General features: G+C 39.5%; 1 protein-coding gene and 1 long non-coding RNA gene across 7 annotated transcripts in view; one reads left to right on the forward strand and one right to left on the reverse strand.

Moving 5' to 3' along the window:
• Positions 1 to 20,254, forward strand: part of LOC105430014 (uncharacterized) — a 108,835-nt gene that overhangs the window by 44,014 nt on the left and 44,567 nt on the right. The gene's annotated exons all lie outside the window — the stretch shown is intronic.
• LOC148937930 (uncharacterized) lies at positions 3,933 to 5,981 on the reverse strand. The gene is made up of 2 exons (XR_016141355.1): positions 5,700 to 5,981; positions 3,933 to 4,949 (listed from the first exon to the last, which is right to left on the reverse strand). It is a non-coding gene; the product is annotated as an uncharacterized LOC148937930 (long non-coding RNA).

Consider the following 20,254-nt stretch of genomic DNA (forward strand, 5'->3'; position numbering starts at 1 on the left):
GTAGATTCGTCGGTCTGGGGGGGGAAGGCGCGCGGTTTCAGTTTGACCCATATCGAAGGGGGGAGGGAGGGACCTGGCGGACGCACCGCTCGCCAACCCCCGGTACGCTCGCTCGTGGTGGCGAGTGGTTTGTTTGTTTGTTTCGCGAGAACGAGCGAGCAGCGGCTATCGGAAAAAATTTTATTTACATGATAGAAAAATGTTTCCTGCGCGGAAGAGCGAGCCGCTCGCGCGGCCCCGAAGAAGACGCGGCGAATCGCCCCTTTCTCTTCTCCTCCCGCGGGACCTCTTCCCTCGCTGCCGAGCGGTTTTATCTTTTTTTCTGCACCCCAGCGAGCGAAAGCGCGCGAGGGGGGTAGCTAAAAGCTCCGTCGGTCGGAGATTAAAATCGGGTGGAGGATTTTAGGGTGGTAAGGCGAGGTAGGTGTGTGTGCATACACACACACACACACACACACACACACACACACACACACATACCATTTTATATATATATATATATATATACACATATATATATTCGAGATGGGTGAAAGAGAAAAGGGAGCGGAGGATGACGAGAAGTACGCGGTTTCTGCAGAAGGGGGTAACTCCGAGTCGATCGTTGTCGTTCTCGTTAACTATATCCGCGAACGAAATTATTTTCCTCCCGAGGAAAAAAACGTCCCCAAACCTCCCCCGGTCTGGTTACCGAAGCTAGATTAGTAATCTAAATTGGTAATATACGTTTCTGCCTTATTCTCACGAATCGCGCATTCCCTCCAGAATGGAATTGACGATGGCGTATAAACGATGGCGTAGAAGTCTTCTTTAACAGGACGCCGTCAACTTTGTCCAATTTTTTATTTACTACTCGATCATGTAGGGTGTATATGTATATATATATAATTGAATAGCTGGATAATTGAAAAAAATTTATATATTTCCTCAAATTTTAGCGAGCACGAAAACTTGGATTACGTAATGACATTTTAGAAAATCCTTTCGTAAGAATACTTTTATCAAAAATCCTGGCGCTTTGATGTCTCAATTTTTTTTTTCAAACCCGCTTTGAATAGCCCTTTTCGAAACTTTTCGAAACGCTGATCAATTTTTCAAATCGTAATAAAATTATATTTGCAGAGAGACACTGGACAAAAAGACGTCGCCAGACTCGATTACAATATCTAGCTTTTCTGAAATACATCCCCGAAAGCGTATCCTCCGGTATAACCATGCAAGCGCAACTCCTCGAAGGCACTTTTGTGCGCGCGTGCTCGCTCGGGGTGAGCTCTCGTACGAGTGTGTGCGTACACATACATACATACGTACGTGTGTGTATGCGGCCGTATCTCTCCGCCCTACGAGAGTCTGATTTTTATTTCGAAAAACTTTTTTAATAAAAAAGTTGCACGCTCACGCGCCCCTCCCCGCCCACCTCACCCTGTACAGCGACGAGTTCTCGCGGTACAGGCAGGTGTATATCCTATATAAGGGGGAAGCGAGGGCCAACTACACCGGACCGCGGGCGCATTAAAAGTTTCGCCTCGCGTTCGCGATATTTCATAACTTTTCTGTGTTTCGAAAAACGTGCAGCCGGTTGGCCGGCCCGGCCGACTCCAGTCGAATCCAGACGAATCCGCGCGTGCACGCGATTCTTCTTCACGTGCACGCGTGCCCCTCCATCCCCCCGCGCCCCCTCCCCCCTCCCCGCCCCCACCGTCCGTTCGTCCGTGTGCATTACCACCGTGCATTATGCACCTGCACATATTCGTTCGCGTCCACGGAATTTGCTGAACGCGATGTTCCGTCCAAAGTCGAAAAAAATAACGTAGTTCCGCCGAAATGTAATTGGACGCTGCTCCTCGATTGCGGTCCTTGAAGTCTCCGACCGACATTCCGGCACGCGCTTTCTTCGTTTCACGGGATGTTAAATTTAATGACTGGAACGAATATTCCCCGTCGAAAAATATTATTCTTTAGGATTTTGGAAGTTTTATTACCGCGTGGTAGTCTTATATAATATTAAGCCTCGAATTAAAACTTCACAAATTGAAATTTGTGGTTTTACATCCGCGACATCCGAGACGTACCGTCCGGTGTATCGTTTTACGATTTGCATAGCGTCCGACATCGGATAACCCGTTTTCACCCGTTGCGCTTTTCATTTCTGTGTACCTTCCTATTTCGTTTTACCTTTCTTCTCATTTCTCTCCCATCTTCGCGAAGTCTACTCTTCCGCTTTGATCAATCCCCCTCGTTCGCTATCTTCGTTCCTCCTCCATTCCATTTCGGCTTGCCGTTCCTCTCGCTCCGTTCATTTCTCTATCTTCCTCCCCGCGTAACTCGATTCGCATTCTCCGGTTACGCGGCACACAAAATGTAGTTAAAATAATTTAAATATCGACAGCAATTCTCGACCAGCAATTTTCGAGTCGGCCATTTACGTCAAAACATGTAATGCGCTTGGCAGAATCATCAATTACGTATCACCCCCTGCGTTATATTACGTATGCCATACAGATTGTTTCACAACTAACATATTATTTTTTTAATGATATTTTTTTTTTTTTTTTGAAAGAATTTGAAGGGGGGAATTTTTCTTTCGGGGAAGTTAAACACGTACGATTCATAAACATATCCACGTTTAAATTTCAATATTAAATATGGCAATCGCGCGTAACTGAAAATAAACTTTTGCTAAATTAGATTTTATTTGTAATTAACGGAGAAACGTTATGTTTTTTTCAATTTATTTTATGTTGAAATTTGAATCGTGTGTTTGATTTACATGTTACAATGCTAATTAGATTTCTTGCAAATAGATTATTGTTTTTGGGAAACTCCGCGTTTGTCAGATATATATTTGAATGTGTCATCGAGAAGTGACACGAAAATTTCTGTGTATTTCACAATACAGATATTGATATTAACGAGTGCTTGTTTAACGAGTTTGCAGACGATCTTCCTTCAGCAAAAATTTAATCAGCTTAATTAGGGAACTATCTAATATGGGAAATTAATGGCGATTTAAGCTTTAGAAGCTTAAATAGGTATATAAATATAAATGAGGTAATAAAACCTCATTTTTCAATTAATTCAAAGCAGACTTATTTCAGCAAAAATTTAATTTGAGACATTCTCATTATCAGAGATTAAACATAAAAAATAAACCAGCTATAAAAATGAAATATCGAAGAGAGGACTCCAAATTAAGAAGTACGTCTGTGATAACATTTTTCATTCGTTGACAATACTGTTCTGAATAACGATATTATCTTTATTAATTATAAAAATAACTCTTAGACACGTCAAAATTATATTACAAATATCAGTACATTTAACTCCTTTTATATTTGATTTGACAATTTTTACGTGTCCGTTCTATTTTCTTATTTACGTTAATAATTTAATACAAATGTTTACTACTTTCGCGAGAAAGTATAAATAAAATATCTCAAAGTTTTTCCCTCGAATTAATCATAAAAACCAAAAGGTACATCCAACCTCCAAGAGAGACGCGGAACATATTTTAGAACGTAACGAGATATCTCCCGGTGATATCGTCGGTTGTTAGGCACGACGATGAGTCGTGATGTGACTTTCGCGCGCCAACACGATATCGATTATGTACCATCGATGGGGGACAGCCTAGCAACAGAATCCGAACAAAGGAATCCGAATGTACCATTAAGAGATGCGCGCGCCCGCCCGCCCGCCCGCCCGCCCGCCCGCCCGTCCGTCCGTCCGTCCGTCCGCCCGCGCTTTCTAATTAATCGAAGCTCCGACTACCTATTAATAATCGTCGGCAATAAAAATCCGCAAACTCTGTAAATCCGTTTCGTTCGCGGTTCGAGCGAGCGCGGCTTTTCAATTACATTCGCGTCTCGCCGCGTATGTATTGATGTCGATTGAATACCGTCGCTCGTTCGCTCGCTCGCTCGCTCGCTCGCTCGCTCGCGCGCGTGCGCGCGCGCGCGCGCGCAAGTATCCAATCATCATTGACTTTTTACAGTGTATACAGTGCCGTGGATTCGCGTCGAGCACGCGTTTGTAAATGGAAAGCCGCGCCGCGGCGTGAGTCCATCTCTCTCCCGCTCTCCTTTCTACGCTGATGCGCGTACACCTTTCGTCCTGTTAGAGACTGCGAAATTGTAAAAGTGAAGCTATCAGGATCGGGAAGTAAAATGTAATATGGATACATAATGAGCTACGAGAGAAGCGAACGATCGAGCGATTCGACGAGAAGAGATGATATCCGGATGAAGAGAGCATCTGGATATTTTCTAAATTATACTCTGTGCGACCGAAATTAAATTTCAGATACGAGAAAGTCTATTCAAATTATACTTTATAGCTTTTGTATTAGAGTTTGAAAACAGAGAAAAATTTCTATTGGGAAATTGTGAAATCATAATAAATACTTTTCATCGACTATTACTTGAAACACAGATGAATTGTCAACGATGGCATTTAATAAATTTTAGTGACCTCTTTTAAAGTTCGAGTTTTCAATCGTTCGCGCGACTCATAACTTTTTTATACCATGTATATATAACATGTGCGTAAAAATTATGTCGGTTTTTTGCTTTAATCAAATCTCCGCAGAAAACTCTTCCGTCGTGTCAAGCCCTCTTTGGCGTCGGCGGGACGATATATCGCTCGCATGCGCGCGATAACTAGTTCGACGAAGCACTTTACATTAAATATTCGAATGCATGAAACGCACTCTCTCGTCCCTTCGTAGGATGGTACGATGCACGCGGCGGAATATAGTTCTGCTCAATTGTTTCATGGCAGCATAATGAAGCGCTTCTGAACCGCGGTGTCTATGGCTATTCACTCGCTGTTTAGGTACGCGCGTCTGCCCATGCGCACTTCAGTCTTGCGTTAGATGAGTCCATTCGGCGAGATAACGTTTGCGAACGTCCGCCTCAAATTTCGATGATTTTCGGATGGCGTAAACTGCGCTTTAAAATAATAAACAACAACATTTTGATATCCTTTATCGGAATAAACAAGATTTAGGAATAAACAAAAAAAAAAAATAAAAAAAAAACGATAGTAATAAATTCAGCGCGGAACGAACGTTCGACGTGAAAATAATGTACGCATTTAAAATATAATAATAATGCTTATAAAAAAAATAGATGATATTGAAAATTTGATTTTGTTCTATATCGTAACACTGCACGTTTTTTTTTCCCCACCCCCCGCTAATATTCTAGCAGAATTTTCTATTGCGGATGATATCGTTTATTTGAATTTAGTCATGTTGAATTTGGAGACTATGAAATTCGCACATTGGATTTTTTTGAACGCGAGGGTTTGTTTAACCATTTCATCATGATGTGACACCGATCAAGAAAGCATCACGTAATAACTCCAGACATATATGATAAAATTAAGTTTCAGTCAATTTGATAATGTTAATACTTGATTTAGCCTCTTAAGTTCTATGTAATCCCATTGTAAATTATCGTGGTTAAAAAATATGTTCAAAATTGTTTAATTTATTAACGTTTTAACGCTAGAAAGAAAACTTACAGTGAAGTCGCGTGCACTCAATGATTTGAGAATAAATATACTTTTATTTAATTTTACATTCTGTCTATTCTGGCTCGTGTCTTTTGACCAATTTTTCCCTCTTCTTTCTCTCTTGATAATATTGGCTTTTTAATTTTTAATATGAAATTCAACTAAATAGGTAACATTTTTACCGGAGCTCTCCCGTCGTTTTCCCACTTTCCATCCAGGTTTCGTTTACGTTAGACGTAGAGGTTTATCATATTCAAGCTTCAATTCGGTCGCTTAAATTGCCGGGCACTTTCTCACGCCCCGACGTTTCGCGAATTCGAGCGCGAATCAAGTCCGAGCCAGACCGCTCGACGAGAAGCCCGTGGACGCGACAACCCGGTAGTTCCGGGACACCGTGTATAATTTAGATATTCCACGTAGATTGCTCTTGACGGGTGGACGGCCGGCGGCGCTTGCTATGCCGACAGCTGCAACCGACTGCTTATGTTCTCATCAGCGCGCATTAAGACGCTCTCCGCCACCGGTCATTCGCATTAGCGTACCAGGAAAATCAACGGCCGCACACTTGTCTTTCTCATGAGCTCGGTTTCGCGCTGTGTGTCGCTCCGCTTTCCCTTCCTACATTAATTTTGTACTCGTTAAGGGACAATTATCGTATCGATTTCATCGTGCTCTCCGTCTTCCTCTCTCTCGCTCTCTCTCTCTCTCTCTCTCTCTCTCTCTCTCTCTCTCTCTCTCTCTCTCTCTCTCTCTCTCTAAAGTCGATTTTCGAATCGAAACTCCAATAATTGAACTCGAAGCTGGCTCTAAACTATTGGAATTACTATTATGATTATAAATTTTAATAAATTTTAATTAATTATTTAATTAATAATTAAATTTAATTATTAATTAAATAATTATTAAAATAATATTTATTTAAAGTTTGCCGTGCTTGGCTGTAAACCGATATAATAAAGAGGTGAATGGAACTGAAGGGGGAGAGAGAGAGAGAGAGAGAGAGAGAGAGAGAGAGAGAGGAAGCACACTTCAAATGCAAATTGCAAAAACTATACGTTTTTTATCATTCGTCTGCCAAAGCTAGTTGGTTAGCTTGTGCTGTTACTTCTCATTATCACCATTTGCTTTAACAACCGTAATTGACTTCTAATAGTCTGTTTCTGAATTGTGGCACTAATTATGATAGCATTATTTGCTGCACAGTACCGTATACCGAGTGCTACACATAACGTCGTACATTACGTAATGCCATACACGAAGAAATAAAATTTCATTAACGGTGATTACAGCTAACCAACTTCAGCGAAACCGGCTTTAAATCACTTGTCAAGTGCAGAATACGGACATTTTTACGTTCGATACTGTCGTCTATTTTACAGAAAACACCGCGATAATCTCGAGAAATTTCATCCGTCATTCAATCTTCGTGTGCTTTAATTTGTCTGATTTTAACTTTTTGACCCAACTTTTTCTCCTTTTATCATCTTGCCGGTTTTAAGTTTTGCCGGTTTTTAAGTTGACTTTTGATTTTACAGTGGAAAAATTCTCCCTTCTCCTTGTTGTCGCGTTTTACTCTCCTTTGTTTGTTCCTCTCCCTTCTTCTATATTTGCTTAAAATTTCTTCTTTTTTCTTTTTCTATTTCATACATAGTTATCATTCACATAGATCGCCCGAAGAAGATGGTTGATGAAAATTTTCCATTTTATCATTTTTCTTGCTTGTTGCTTTATATTTCTCTGTTTATCTGGCTTCCGTATTGTCCCTCCCCCCCCCCCCCCCTCTCTTTCATTCTCTCTATCTATATCGTTCTAACGCTTTGTCGTGTTTTGGATAAAAGAATTTTTCCACCGAGTTCAAAAATATTTTCAAATATACAAAAAACAAAAATATGCGCAAATATACTCATAACATCGAAGAAACGACAATTTATAATTTTTGTAATTTAAAGATACTTTTCCAGCGACACTATTTATAAAAGCCAAAGACTATTTGTAATATTGGATTTAGAAAGACAAAAATAATTAGCGTAAACTAATTGGCAATTTTTTTTAGCGAATCAACATATGTAAAGGGCAAAATTTTAATAGTCTTAATTTTCAAGCGGATTTTACTTTTAAACAAAATTTTTAATCAGAGACTTGTTCTGCCGAAATATTTAACGTGGGAAATTAAACGTAGGAAATTAAAAAAGTTACGAAAAAGAACGGTGTCTAATTAAATTCTTGCTGGAGAAAACGCTCTACTCCAGATTTTGCCAAGAAAGAATTTTCAACTAACAAGTAAGAGAGAAAGCGCCGCAGCTTTTATGTCCCACGCGTTGAAGAATTGATGCTTTACGTCGACAATAAATATCGCACCTCCATGAAAGTCGTCTCTTCTTTGTCCAACAAAGAAAGTTAGGCCTCGCGCGTGGAAAGTATGAGATAGATGAGTCTAAACCTTTCATAGGAACGAGACGATCGAATTTCACATGCACGAATTGTAACTGACCTTTCGGTCAATGGAGAAAGCTTAATCCCGCGCTCACGTAGAAACTTGACTCGCGTTTCGTTAGGTTAAATAAATTAGTTAGTGAAAATCGATAATTCGTGACGCGAACACCGATATTGAACAAAACATCACATTTTTCATTTTTCATCATTATTCAAAATTGTAGTTATTTACGTGATTATTGGATACATTAATAAAACTATTTGTCGCGATTACTTCCTGAAATTGTTCCTTTCTAACATAAAAAAACGTTTGATTATCGAAATATTTCTTTTTATTACTAAAAAGACTGATTTACGTTATTATCAAAAAGGTTAATTTTAATATGTAGTCTCGTTTGAAAATTATACATTGCCGCGAAATGCTTAAGCAAAATCGACGCTCCAGATCTCTCTTGACCGCGGAAGTGAAATTTCTAGATCGTTACCGAACGAACGACAGACTCGTAATTTACCGTTTAATAAATCGGATCATCGATCTAGATTCCGAACTTGCCGTTTCGCTCGACCAACTTTCTTGTTTTCGCTTTGTGGGCCTTTAACTTTCCTCGTTTCGCGGAAAAGATTCTAAATTTCTCTATAAAAATAAACTCGATAAAATACATTGATTACGAAGAACAATAATGTAATATCGTTTAGCGGAAAAGTCGAGAGAGAGAGAGAGAGAGAGAGAGAGAGAGAGAAATTTCATTTTATTTTTCATTATATGTAATATATTTTTCGATTTTTAAATATCATTAAATGCTTTCTCTCCAGAACTATCAACATTTTATACTAATAGTGAAGGAAAATCGATTTGACAAATAGATAAACCAACATTAATAATAATATACATTATAAAAATATTCAGGATATCTTTACGATTATCTTTTAACATCATTTAAAATCATTAAGTATTTATTGCTCGGCAAATTAAAAATACAAATTAATTAATTTGTACTTAAATCAGATCGGATCTGCCATATCTTTTATGTTTTTAAAGAATGAAAATTATATTTTAATTAGTTCAACAATTACAATTTTAATTACACGATTTAATTAAAATTAATTGCAATTTAATATTTATCGACAAACTGTTGTTGCTAGAAGTAAAAATTGTTTGCGAGAACTCGTTGTAAAATGCGATTTCAAGGTCAACAGATTTGAACGGCTCGAATCCAGCGTCATCGTGACCACACGAGAGCGGTTGGAGCACGTGTAGTTAGGGTAGGTCATGCTTCGATTCATGGCAAACCTCCCATTTCACTCCCGCTCGTTGCTTTCCTCTCTTTTTCTCTTGGTCCTCCTTCCTTTCTCTTTCTCACTCTCTCAAGTTGTTCGCACCAGCTGACTGCTGAACTCGTATCGTTAGATAAGCTTGAAAGTGAAAAAAACAAAAAAAAGGGTCCAGTAATGGCGTGATCTAAGGGTCTGAGAATGACAAAGATGAATAAGGATTCCCAAAAATACTTTGGAATTTTAAATTTTTTTCAATAATTTGCAGTTTTAAAGAAATTCTGGAGATCTACAAATAAAAGGTTTTACACGTCACGTTTTGTACCTTTTGTCAATTTTCTCTTTCGTTTTTATCGTTACCGTTTTATTTGAAAAATACCAGTTTGCAACAAATACGTGACATGATTATGATGAAGTAAGTATAGTATGATGCATTTTAAATCATTTTTTTTTTTAGAAATGTTTTTTTTAGAGAACAAGCAAAAATTATTTTATGACCCATTTTTTAGAAATTTTTTAAAATTATTTGCTTAAAATTGTTTTTACTGCTATTTTTATGTGAAAATTTTATAGAAAATTTTATTAGACACTCAAAGGAATTTAAAAGCGATACACACAATTTTCTGTCTCTATTTCTTCTATTCAAAATTTTTCCTTTTTTGATTCAAAATTTTCGTACCTGCGTCGTGTCTGTATATAGCTAGTATGCACAGAAGCTTTCATATCTAAATAGAAGCTAGTACTTAGTATTTCTAGTTAGTCTTTTATTATCGATGGTTAGACAAATTCCGAAATCAGAAGTTTTTAAATCTTCGATTATTTGTCTTCGTGACATTTTTGATATTTTAATACTACAAAGCGAAATAACATTTAGAGAATGTGATATTTAGTTTTGTAAAAATAATTTTTTTAAATTAATAAAGTAGTCAAAGTAAACGATGTAGCTTCTATTTGTCGCATTTATATGCTATCTGATCCAATTATTTATAATAATTCGCAATCTTTGAATGAATAGTATTTGTTAAATGAATATTACCTATAGTATCATTTTTTTTAACTTTATTCTAAATTTCCTTATTGAGCGTGTATATGCGTCTTGTTTTTTTTTTTATGTTACAATATTTATTATTTTATATTTTTTTTTATATTTTATTTTAATTTTTTATTTTATATTTTTTTCCGCGTGATAGAATATATGAGTTTTATGAAAGTGAAGAGAAAGTTTGGAATATGCGATATCTAATATGCCTTTAAGTAAAATTTAAACGTTTAGTTTAATAACATTCTGGTTACCATCTACATATTTAAAATTATTAATCTTTTTATCACTTAGATCTTAACAAAATTTTAATTTGATTAAGAGACACGCTCACGTCAAATTCACACGCTAACACGTTTCGTTTCTTTACACGAGATAATCAATTTTGAAAACATCTACATTAAAAAAAGTTTAGTATACTTAATGTATGTTGAGTATATACTAGAAGTAATAGAAATGGTAGAAAATAATAGAATTTTTGTGTACGATCTGTTTGTTCCATCGATGATTCCTGCTGGACATGTACGCTTTGTAATGACTTAAAAATTTAAACTAATTTAGTAATTATCTTAACTTAATTTAATAAAACTTAACATTAGTTTGAATATTTGTAAAAATCTGTCGAGCAGTGCGATCGCACTTCTCTTATTTCATGTCAAAAGGCCATGCAGCGCAATCATGTCGTTTTTTGTTTTTTTGTATGATTTTTCATTTATTTTTTTATGAGAATATTATGGCAAAGACTATGAAAGTAAAATATTCAATTTAATAAATCCGTTTTGAGTTGTAACGCTAACGGTACGTTGCAGTAGAACCCGAGCGCAATTGAGCTCACCATGGTGATGCGTTAGGACGGCCAACAGAAATGGCACAATCACGCCGCGCGTAGCACTGAAATGATAAAAGTAAAGCGACAGAACGCAAAATATACAGTGTAAAATAAAGCGAAGTTTTATACATCAACCAGATGCTTAAAAAACACATCAAAGTTAAAAAGAAAAAGCGTGCCTGAAATATACCTTTCTCATTGTAGTAAAAATCTATCTCCGCCTATAAAAATATTTTTTCGCTCAACGTTATCTTACAAAAATAACAATTTAATTATTTTATTAATATAATTTACAAACAACATGTAAAATTACATTATCAAAAATCAAGTTGAAATGCAAGGTGAAATCTTTGCAAGAATGTGGCGCAACAAGAACGATCTCGAGTCGAATGGTCGAGTTGAATGGTCGAATTTATGTTGTTGTCATAGTTGTATTAGATATTTCCGTTGCGATCGGTAGAGAGTGGCGGGACGGAGCAGAGAAGGTGCGCTTGATACAGTGGAAGCCGAGGGTGAGATGGCCAAGGGTGAGCCGCGGACGACGAGACAAGTCGCGGAACGTCGAGGAGCGAGGAGGAGGCAGAGAGCAAGGAAGAGAGGCGCAGGCTGAGAGGATGAATGCCGGAGGGGGGGGGGGGGTGCCACGACTCGAAAGGACAGAGGAGTGCCGAGGGGTGTCTCTTTTGAGCCGCCTGAACTTTGCCAACTTTGAAATCGTCCGAGGCCGATGGCGACTCCATCCCCTTCGCGTCGCGTTTTCCCTCACTGCGGCATGATTCTCTCTCTCTTTCTCTCTCTCTCTCTCTCTCTCTCTCTCTCTTCCCCCCTTCCTTCCCACCCGTCACCCCGCCGATGTACTCGGCATACCCTCGCGTCCGCCGCCGTCGCGGTATTATGGAAATTTTGAACCAATTCGAAAATCAATAGCCACCGCCGCGGGGTAGAGAACCGAGACGGTCTGCGTCGCGGCGGGAACCTCGCGCCTCCCAAGCTTGGCTTTTTCAACGTCTGAGAAAAAGCGACGTCTTCCATTCTGTTCCCAACCGACCTCGGTCGGCGAGGGCGCAGGCATGCAGACCGGGATGCTCCGATGTCTACGGGCGGGTCACGATTTTCTATCCGGTTATGGTCGCCTTGAGAAAACGGCGATAGCCGATAAGCGCGATACCCATTCGTTTTGCGTTTCAAATCGTCGGCGATGTAAATTATTGTTCGTAAATGTAAATTGTGATCGCGGACTTGAATTATTATCGCGCGATGCGCGCGCGCGCGCGCGCGCACGCGTTCTTTTTAAATTTAATTGTATTATTTGGCTGACTCCTGGTGATTTATCTCGTGAGACCTCGGCGCGAGGTCTCATTTGGATTCGGGTAGTGATGTTTGCCCGACGACGATATATACGCTCGCTGTTTGGAATGAATTAGTTGTCCTCGTGCAATTTAATTACAATTTAAAGTGGCCGACATTTCAGAGATTTATTCGAAAACAATTTTTGGACTAGTTTTACTTTTTTACTTGGCAAGGAGAGCTACGATTGTTATGCCGTAGCGATCTTTTGATTCGTGAATCTCGCGCGCGCAATTTTTGGAAAAAAAAAATCATGGCTTTTATTAGCGACTTTAAAATTGCAGAGGTAGCTTTTTTGACGAGCTGACACCGAAATTCCGTTGTCTCGGAGCACGGGAATCGCTTTGGTTCTCATGAACCTCGGCTGCGCGAAGGATAAAAGGTAGGGAGAATCGGGAGAAAGAGCTAGCGCGGAGGGGAAAGGAGGACGCCCCCCCTCGGGTGGCGGGGAGAGCTTTTTTCGTTTTACAAACTGGTTCAATTTTTTCTCAAAAAGCGGGTGAACACCACGGGAACCGGTTGTATCTACGCAGAGAACCGAAACGCGGCGGGACGAGAGGAAGAAAGATAGATAAAATGAGGGGGAGGGAGAAGAGGAATGACGGTCTCTTCTCTCATCGTGAGTTTCAGGCCTGTACCGAGCATTCCGTTTCGAATCCGATTAACCCTCTCGCGATAACGTATATTTTCTTTTAGAAGAACGTCACTTTTTCCCGTCAAAAAATAGATTGTTAAAAGTTTTAATTTTATTACGTTTTTAATTACATCGTATTTGACGTTATAACACGAGAGATATGAACAGCCATAAAGCCGTCATGTTTTTTTTAATTCAGTTTTTAATTCATTTTTTATTCAGTTGAACATAATTGAAATTTTTTATAATATTATTCAAACATTTGAAATTGAAATAATGTAATTAAATTTTTTATTACGGAACATAAAGTATAATTTATACGCATAATTTTTTATATACAATTAAATGTGACTTGATAAAAATACTAATACTGATATTAATGTTTATTTATTTAATTGCATAATACCATGCTGAAGGTTCCAAATTGATTTCGTTGCAATTGCAATTTTTCTGAAAATAAGTTGCAAGTCTCTCGTCCAATTTTAATCGCGAATTTATTTCTAAAATTATATATTTGAAGGTTTCTGTTCTCCAAGGGACGATGCAGTACTGTGATTTGTTTATACTTATTTCGGGATTAAATTCATGGTTCGCAGAAACATATTTCCATCAAAATGGAATATTTTCACACTCAAAATTCTTAATCCCTTATACGCGCAATGGCAAGTCCAAAAGCCGAATCTTTTACTTAGCAGGCGATACTCTGAGACTAAAACTGATATTAGTCGAGTGCCGAGAGAAAATAAAATTCTATAAAACCTTAGAAAAAAAATTAGTCTTAAATCAAGACAAATATTATCATATATAAGCAAGAATATTGTAAAAAATTTATATAAAAAATTTTCAGTTTTGAGTTGATCAAGGGATAACATTTTCGTCAATATAAATTCAATCAAATCAACTACGACTTTCTAAAAACGATTATAATATTCTTACTTTTGTACGAAAACATCTATCTAATTTTTTTTCTTTGTGGCTATCGCGTAATCTCGAGATAACGATTGTATTGTTATTGTCATCAACTCGGAAGTGATATTAAATCGTATAGTGTTTCGACGAGAAGGCACTTCAACGTAAAATCAGAGCCGCGAATTTCCACGTCGACGAACGTCTCATTCCGCTGTGCGGAAAAGCCGAAATGTTTGCATTCGAGAAGTGTTTGCAAAGCGACGTGTGCCACCGTTTAACGCACGTAAACGTTTGTTAGTAACTTTATGGAAATCTCTCGCGGGGGAATTTTGCGCCTTAAATTATGGCACGATAAATTATTGTCGCGGTATTATAATACGCGGCCGCCTGTCTCTCGCTCGTAATAATATTCCGCGATTCGGGACGATTCGGTCGCCGGTCTCGCCGGTCGTCGACGAATAGTTTAATAATAATGAAAATGTCGCGCTTTAGTAATGAGGACGGTACCGTTGAAAATAGTCGCAATCATTCCTTTTTTCGCGATAGCGCGGTAACACGTGCGCGAGGAGTTTATTCTAAAGAAACAGTGACATTTTTTTCGAGAGAGAGAGAGAGAGAGAGAGAGAGAGAGAGAGAGAACTAAATCTAAAATCGAGTCGGAAATTTCACGTGAAATATTCACTAAGGATAACTATAGAGGCGTAATTTGCGAAAAGTGGTTCTTTGAAAGTACAGTTGGGGGAAAAAAAAAAAGAGAGAGAAGAAGAAGCGCGACGCGAAAAATAGAATTTCCTAAGCGGGATATTTCATATTTTCTGCGTGTCTGCCTTTTGAGCGAGCTCATTTTAATTTCGTCTATATCGCGATTGTTATGATAACAACGACGGAACTCTAAGGCGATTTGAAAACGGCTTTTGTGCATGACACACTTTTCCCTTTCGTGAAACCTACTTCGGGGAAGCCAGCGCAAAGTGGGTTTCCATTAGCAGCTGCGTATTATTATTTAGCAGCTACACTCCGAAGAATCCAGAAAAGTATCATTCCAGTGACGTGCATCACGCGCACCAATCACCTTGGCCCACCACCTTGGCGGAGATCAGGTCGATTTAGATTCCGTTGACGTCTACGGGAATATACCTCGCACGACACGTTTACCGATCAAGGAATCCGTCACTAAAATTGAAATCGGCATTTCAAAGTGGGGCACCCGGTAGACTAAATTTAATTGTCACAAATTGCGGACGTGCGGTCGCGCCGGGGGAAGAGGGGGGGCAGAAAATGAAATTCTAAGTGATGAAAATATATTCGTCACGTTGGATTAGCGCTCGATGCATTGTAATTGTTATGTCGGTTATCGGCACGTAAGCATTGACATTGGCGGCGTCGAGCGTTATCGGGGGTGGACGGGGGAGGGGGACGGGACGGGGGACCGCTAAATGCGGACGTGTTACAGTCCGTGTTATTCCAAAATCGGTGGTAATATTCGCGCGACTAAATTCGGGCGCACATACGAATTTACGAATCTAGGGCAAACGACAGAGATTAGCGGGTCTCGGGTCTCGGCCTTCGCTCTTTGCCGCGGCTTCTCCTGGATTCGTGGGGATCGATTATTAATCGTCGCACAGAAAGATTCCGTCACAACACTGAAAAATTAATCGCGCGCGCGATTTTCACGAATCTTTCGTGCGCACGATCGATCGTTTCGACTTGCGTCGAAACTGACAAGGTCGAGCCGAGAAAAACAATTTGGTAGGTGTTTTATGTTTCATGAGACTACTCCGCTTGGTCATCGGGCTAGGGATCGAAAGTACTTTTCAATTTGCGAGAGATTTGATCGTCTGGAATTCCCGAATCGATCCGATCGATTTGTCGAGACGGAGCATTAAAAATTAAATATCTCGTCGTTAAAAGTTAATTTAACATTTTTATCCACTCCGGGTAGAGTTTGAGTCGTTGTTTAGAAAATGGTGGTATTTCGTTTTAGGAAAGGAGGTCCTGACGTCGGAGGTTGGAGAATAGAGAGAAATTCTTATATATCGCTCTTTCTCTCAAGTTGGCATTTTCTATTTATAAGCACGCGACATATTTAAAGTTATCGCATTTAGAAAGTATTCTATAACTTATAGCTTAAATATTTCGCTTAATGTTTTAATGAGCCTTGATAAGTTCAGGATTAAGAACGCTTTTAATAATTGACTTATTTCTATTTAATTTGCCTCCTTCGAGGAACTGGGTTAGAATGTGGAGTCATGCAATTTTTGGATAATCGACTTTAAAGCTCGAAACGTTTCTCTGAAAAATTTAGTACTTACGTTCTTGAAAGCTTGTTTGACCTGCAAAAGTACGGTTTCTAGCGTTGCTTAGTAAGTCTTTCTTTTTTTAAATTTTAACTTACCTTTGTACGCTTTTTTCCTCTACTTTTGCTATTTATCCTCTGGTTTGTTTAATATTATTTTTTTCCTCGAACGTGTCGCGTGACTTGGACAATTTTGAACATTCCGAAAATACAAAATGTTATCCGCGGATTATCATAGTTGCAAATTTATTATTTTACATTTTGCTGAGTCTTTTTAAGAATTTATTCATACCATTATTCATTAATAACGAACGTTTAACGTCATTGAAAAATGCGCCTCGTGAAATGGAACTCTCGGTAACTAAGAGATGGACGGAAAAATAGATTTCAATAATCCAGACACAGTCGCATCATTATTAATGGCGCTTCAAGATTAATGTGACTTTGATAAGACAATTGTAACGTATCGATTCTTACCGATTCCTCGAATACAGTTCACAAGCTTTGTTTTATCGACTCGTGTTCTTTTATTCGTTCAGAAAATGTAACGAAGAATTTGCTACGTTTCAAAATTAAACGTTTTATCGAATAAATTTGCAAATTAAAATTTTCTAATTAAAAAAAAAATCAAATGAATAAATTATATCGTTTATTTGCATGTTTCTCGAAATTTAATTTAAAAACTTTAATTCTAAATCTTACGGTTCAAATAGATTGATGATAGCAATATCATTTTTATTAAAGAAAGACTGACAATAAAAGAAATTTCTCATTAAAATTTCGTTTTATGCTAATGACAAATTTAAAACTCGAAGCATTTCTTTTCATCGCCCCTAACGGAAATTAAAGTTCTTCAATTACGGGAGCATTTTCCATTCTATTTCGCGCAATTTACGGCTACTCGCTAACAACGACAAACTTTTTGCATAGCAAATAATTATAGACACACAATATAATATCTGGGGTCTGAGCCGCAGAGTGAGGGTTATTGTCTCGTGATATCTAAAATACTCCGTTTTCTTTAAAACGCGAGAAAGCTAAAACAAACTATGCCGCCCTCCCCTCTCTGCCCCCCCCTCTCCCTTTTATCGCGCGTTTTTCGATTAACCCGTACGTTTAACTGACGTCATCGTAAACAGAAACGTATCGTACAATTCGCGAGACTCGGTGGCGATGACCCAGAACGGAACAAATCCCGCTGCGAGGCGACGACGTTCTGGATTGTTCGCGCACGCGAGAGAGTTTCTCCTTATCCGGAATTCTCTCTCGCTTTGAAGCACGAGCAGTTTGCGACGCATTGTCCGCTATCGGGGTGCCAGTTTCGCGAACAGTCCGGCGCGCAGTCCATGGGCTCTCTCGCGAATCCATCCAGCGAGTAATCAGCACTCTGGGATCTGTGTCGCGTTGATGGGATGGAAGTTCGCCTAACGTCTGCGTGTAAATGCGACAGTGATGTGCTCTCTCTGTGCTCTCGACTCGGCAGACTTGTTCGCGCGAATCTCCGAAGTGGCACATGGTACGAAAAATATCGCATTTCTCTCTCTTTCCTTTTTTTTTTTTTGTTTAATCCTCGAGCAAATTTTCTTTACCGTGCATTCCGATCCTCGTTGTGGAAATGTCGTTGAAACTTCGACAAACAGCGACGCTTGGTTTCTTATCAGCGCTCCGCGCCTACCGATGGATTTACGTTCAGTGAACTTAGGGCTCGACTTTTCTCTTTCTTCGTGTCCAGTATCGTACTCGTGGCTTCGGAAACCCCAGGAATCGGAGGAACCCAGGAATCTTACTTTTCAAACGAGAGGCATCGCGGCATCGGTATTCTCGGTGTCAGAATGAGAACTTCGTCTTTCGCTCGAAAATTCGAGCGCGGGGAGGAATGGAAGTTTCAATTCGACGGGAGGAGGAAAGGTTATCAGTTCTCCAAGTGTGCTTAGGCAAGCCTCGACCATTCGATTGGAACAAATGAACGATAAGAACGCGAAAAATTGTCATCCATGTGCGCGCGCGCGAGAGAGAAACTCGTGATCTTTCTTGAAAAAAAAAAATATTTTCGAGGTTTATCGGGGGCGGCGCGTTGCGGTGCAATTTCTCGTAGGTGTTGGCCGCCGCGATTAATCGTAAGCGTTCTGCATTAATCGCAATTCGCGAAATCCACTGCCGCAGTCGAGCACCGAGCATGAAGCTGCGCTGACCGGCTGATTTTTTTCCTCCGTCTCTTTTTCCTCCTCCTCTCGTTTTATTTTTTATTTTTTTTTTTTTTTTATTTTTTTTTCTTTTTTTGCGTAACCGACGATTTATGACGCGCGTACATTGTTGCTTTGACCCCGCTTTGCGTGCGCTTTTATTTACATTTACCGGCGCGCTACATCACGCTGATGATAATAAGATCGAGCGCGGTAACGAAACTAATGTTACTAATTACGATAACACGCGTCAGACACGTAATAACTACTTAGATCGCCGTCTTATCTATACGGAATCATCGTACGAGCTTATCAGTCGCTACGATCTTTTCAGATGTGAATTCATATTTCACATTTCAGATGTAATCTAATGATTTATTATGCCGATGATGGACGAAATGAATTATGATAGATTCTCTCCGATTGTATTGCTCGTCAAAATATTCATTGTAAGACTTCAAGTCTCATAAAATTTTGCTACGGTTCATAATTCTTAAATCGGAATGCATATAAGAATGTTTCTTCGTACTTTTCGAGAGAATCTAATACGATTCTTTCAGCGACAGACATCGGATACGTCCCTGGCGACGTGTAGTGCCGTACTCGACGAGAGGGCTACGGAGGCGCTAGGTGGGGGTGGTGGTTGGCGAAGGCCGATCCAGGGAGGGGAAACCATCGGCCTAAGAAGGGGCTGTTAAGGGGAGGAAAAAACCGAAAGGAGGAGGGATATATATATATATATATTCCGGAGCGGAGTGGAAAAGGAAGCAGCCGGCGGGGGAGACGAGAGGGGGTGGACGGTTAACGGCGACGAGGAGGAAGAGGAAGAGGAGAATGAGGAGGAGGAGAAGGGGGAGGAGGAGGCGGTGGCAGCGGCGGTCAGAGGAGACACACGGCGGTTCCGCGGCATTTGTAGCATTGTAGGTCGTTGCGTTTTACAAAGCAAACCTCCTTAATTTCCGTGACCGGTCGTTCAAGCGCACGCGTGCAACAGCAATCTCGCCGCCCGTTGCTGTCGCGTCGTTAATAATCTCATGCGTCGTCAGGAACGCGTCTCGTACCCCCAAAGAGTACCCCCGTAGCTACGTGAGCCAAGAGCCTCTCCCCAAATCCAGGTGCGAGTCGTTAGGTTTTGAAAGCGCGTTCGTGTTTTTTGTATTTCCTTTCTTTTTTTTTCTTCTTTTTTTTTTTTTAGATTGATTTCTTAGCTGGCTTACGCTGGTAAGTTGTCGAAATAAGAACGAGGAATATCGAGTAAAACATACATGTCATTGAGAATTTCATTGGGGAATCTTGCTAAAAACTTTCACTCTGTATTTCTATATAAATGACCAAGACCATATCTTTTTCGTTATTAAAAAACGTTCTTAAATTTCTCAATTCTTTTTTTTCTTTTTTTATGTATTTCTGATTCATAAATGTTCGAAATATTCGATAATAAGATGATTAGTAAATAATCTCTCGTTCCAGTACAATATGCCAAATGGGTATTCCAATCTTCCTCTCTTCCGTGTCTCACGTGAATGGTGTTGTCGCGAGTTTGAGAGTCGTCGAAAAAAGACGATTTAATCGGCGCGGTTTCGTGTCTCTTTTTTGTAGAAAACAAGTTGAGCTTGGAGAGGAAAAGAGAGTTTTCCTTCGTGCCGCTACCGGAGTGCACGTTCGCCGTCTCTCGGAGATGCAAAGTTCGTCGAATGGGAAATCGCGCCAAAAGTTGAACTGACGATGCGGACTTCCGACATCGTGGACATCGTATCGCCGTCCATGTCAGTGATGATATTTCAATGTTGTCTGT

The sequence above is a fragment of the Pogonomyrmex barbatus genome, unplaced genomic scaffold (assembly GCF_055798465.1).
Source record: "Pogonomyrmex barbatus isolate J1 unplaced genomic scaffold, ASM5579846v1 scaffold1, whole genome shotgun sequence".
NCBI classification, from domain to species: Eukaryota; Metazoa; Arthropoda; class Insecta; order Hymenoptera; family Formicidae; genus Pogonomyrmex; species Pogonomyrmex barbatus.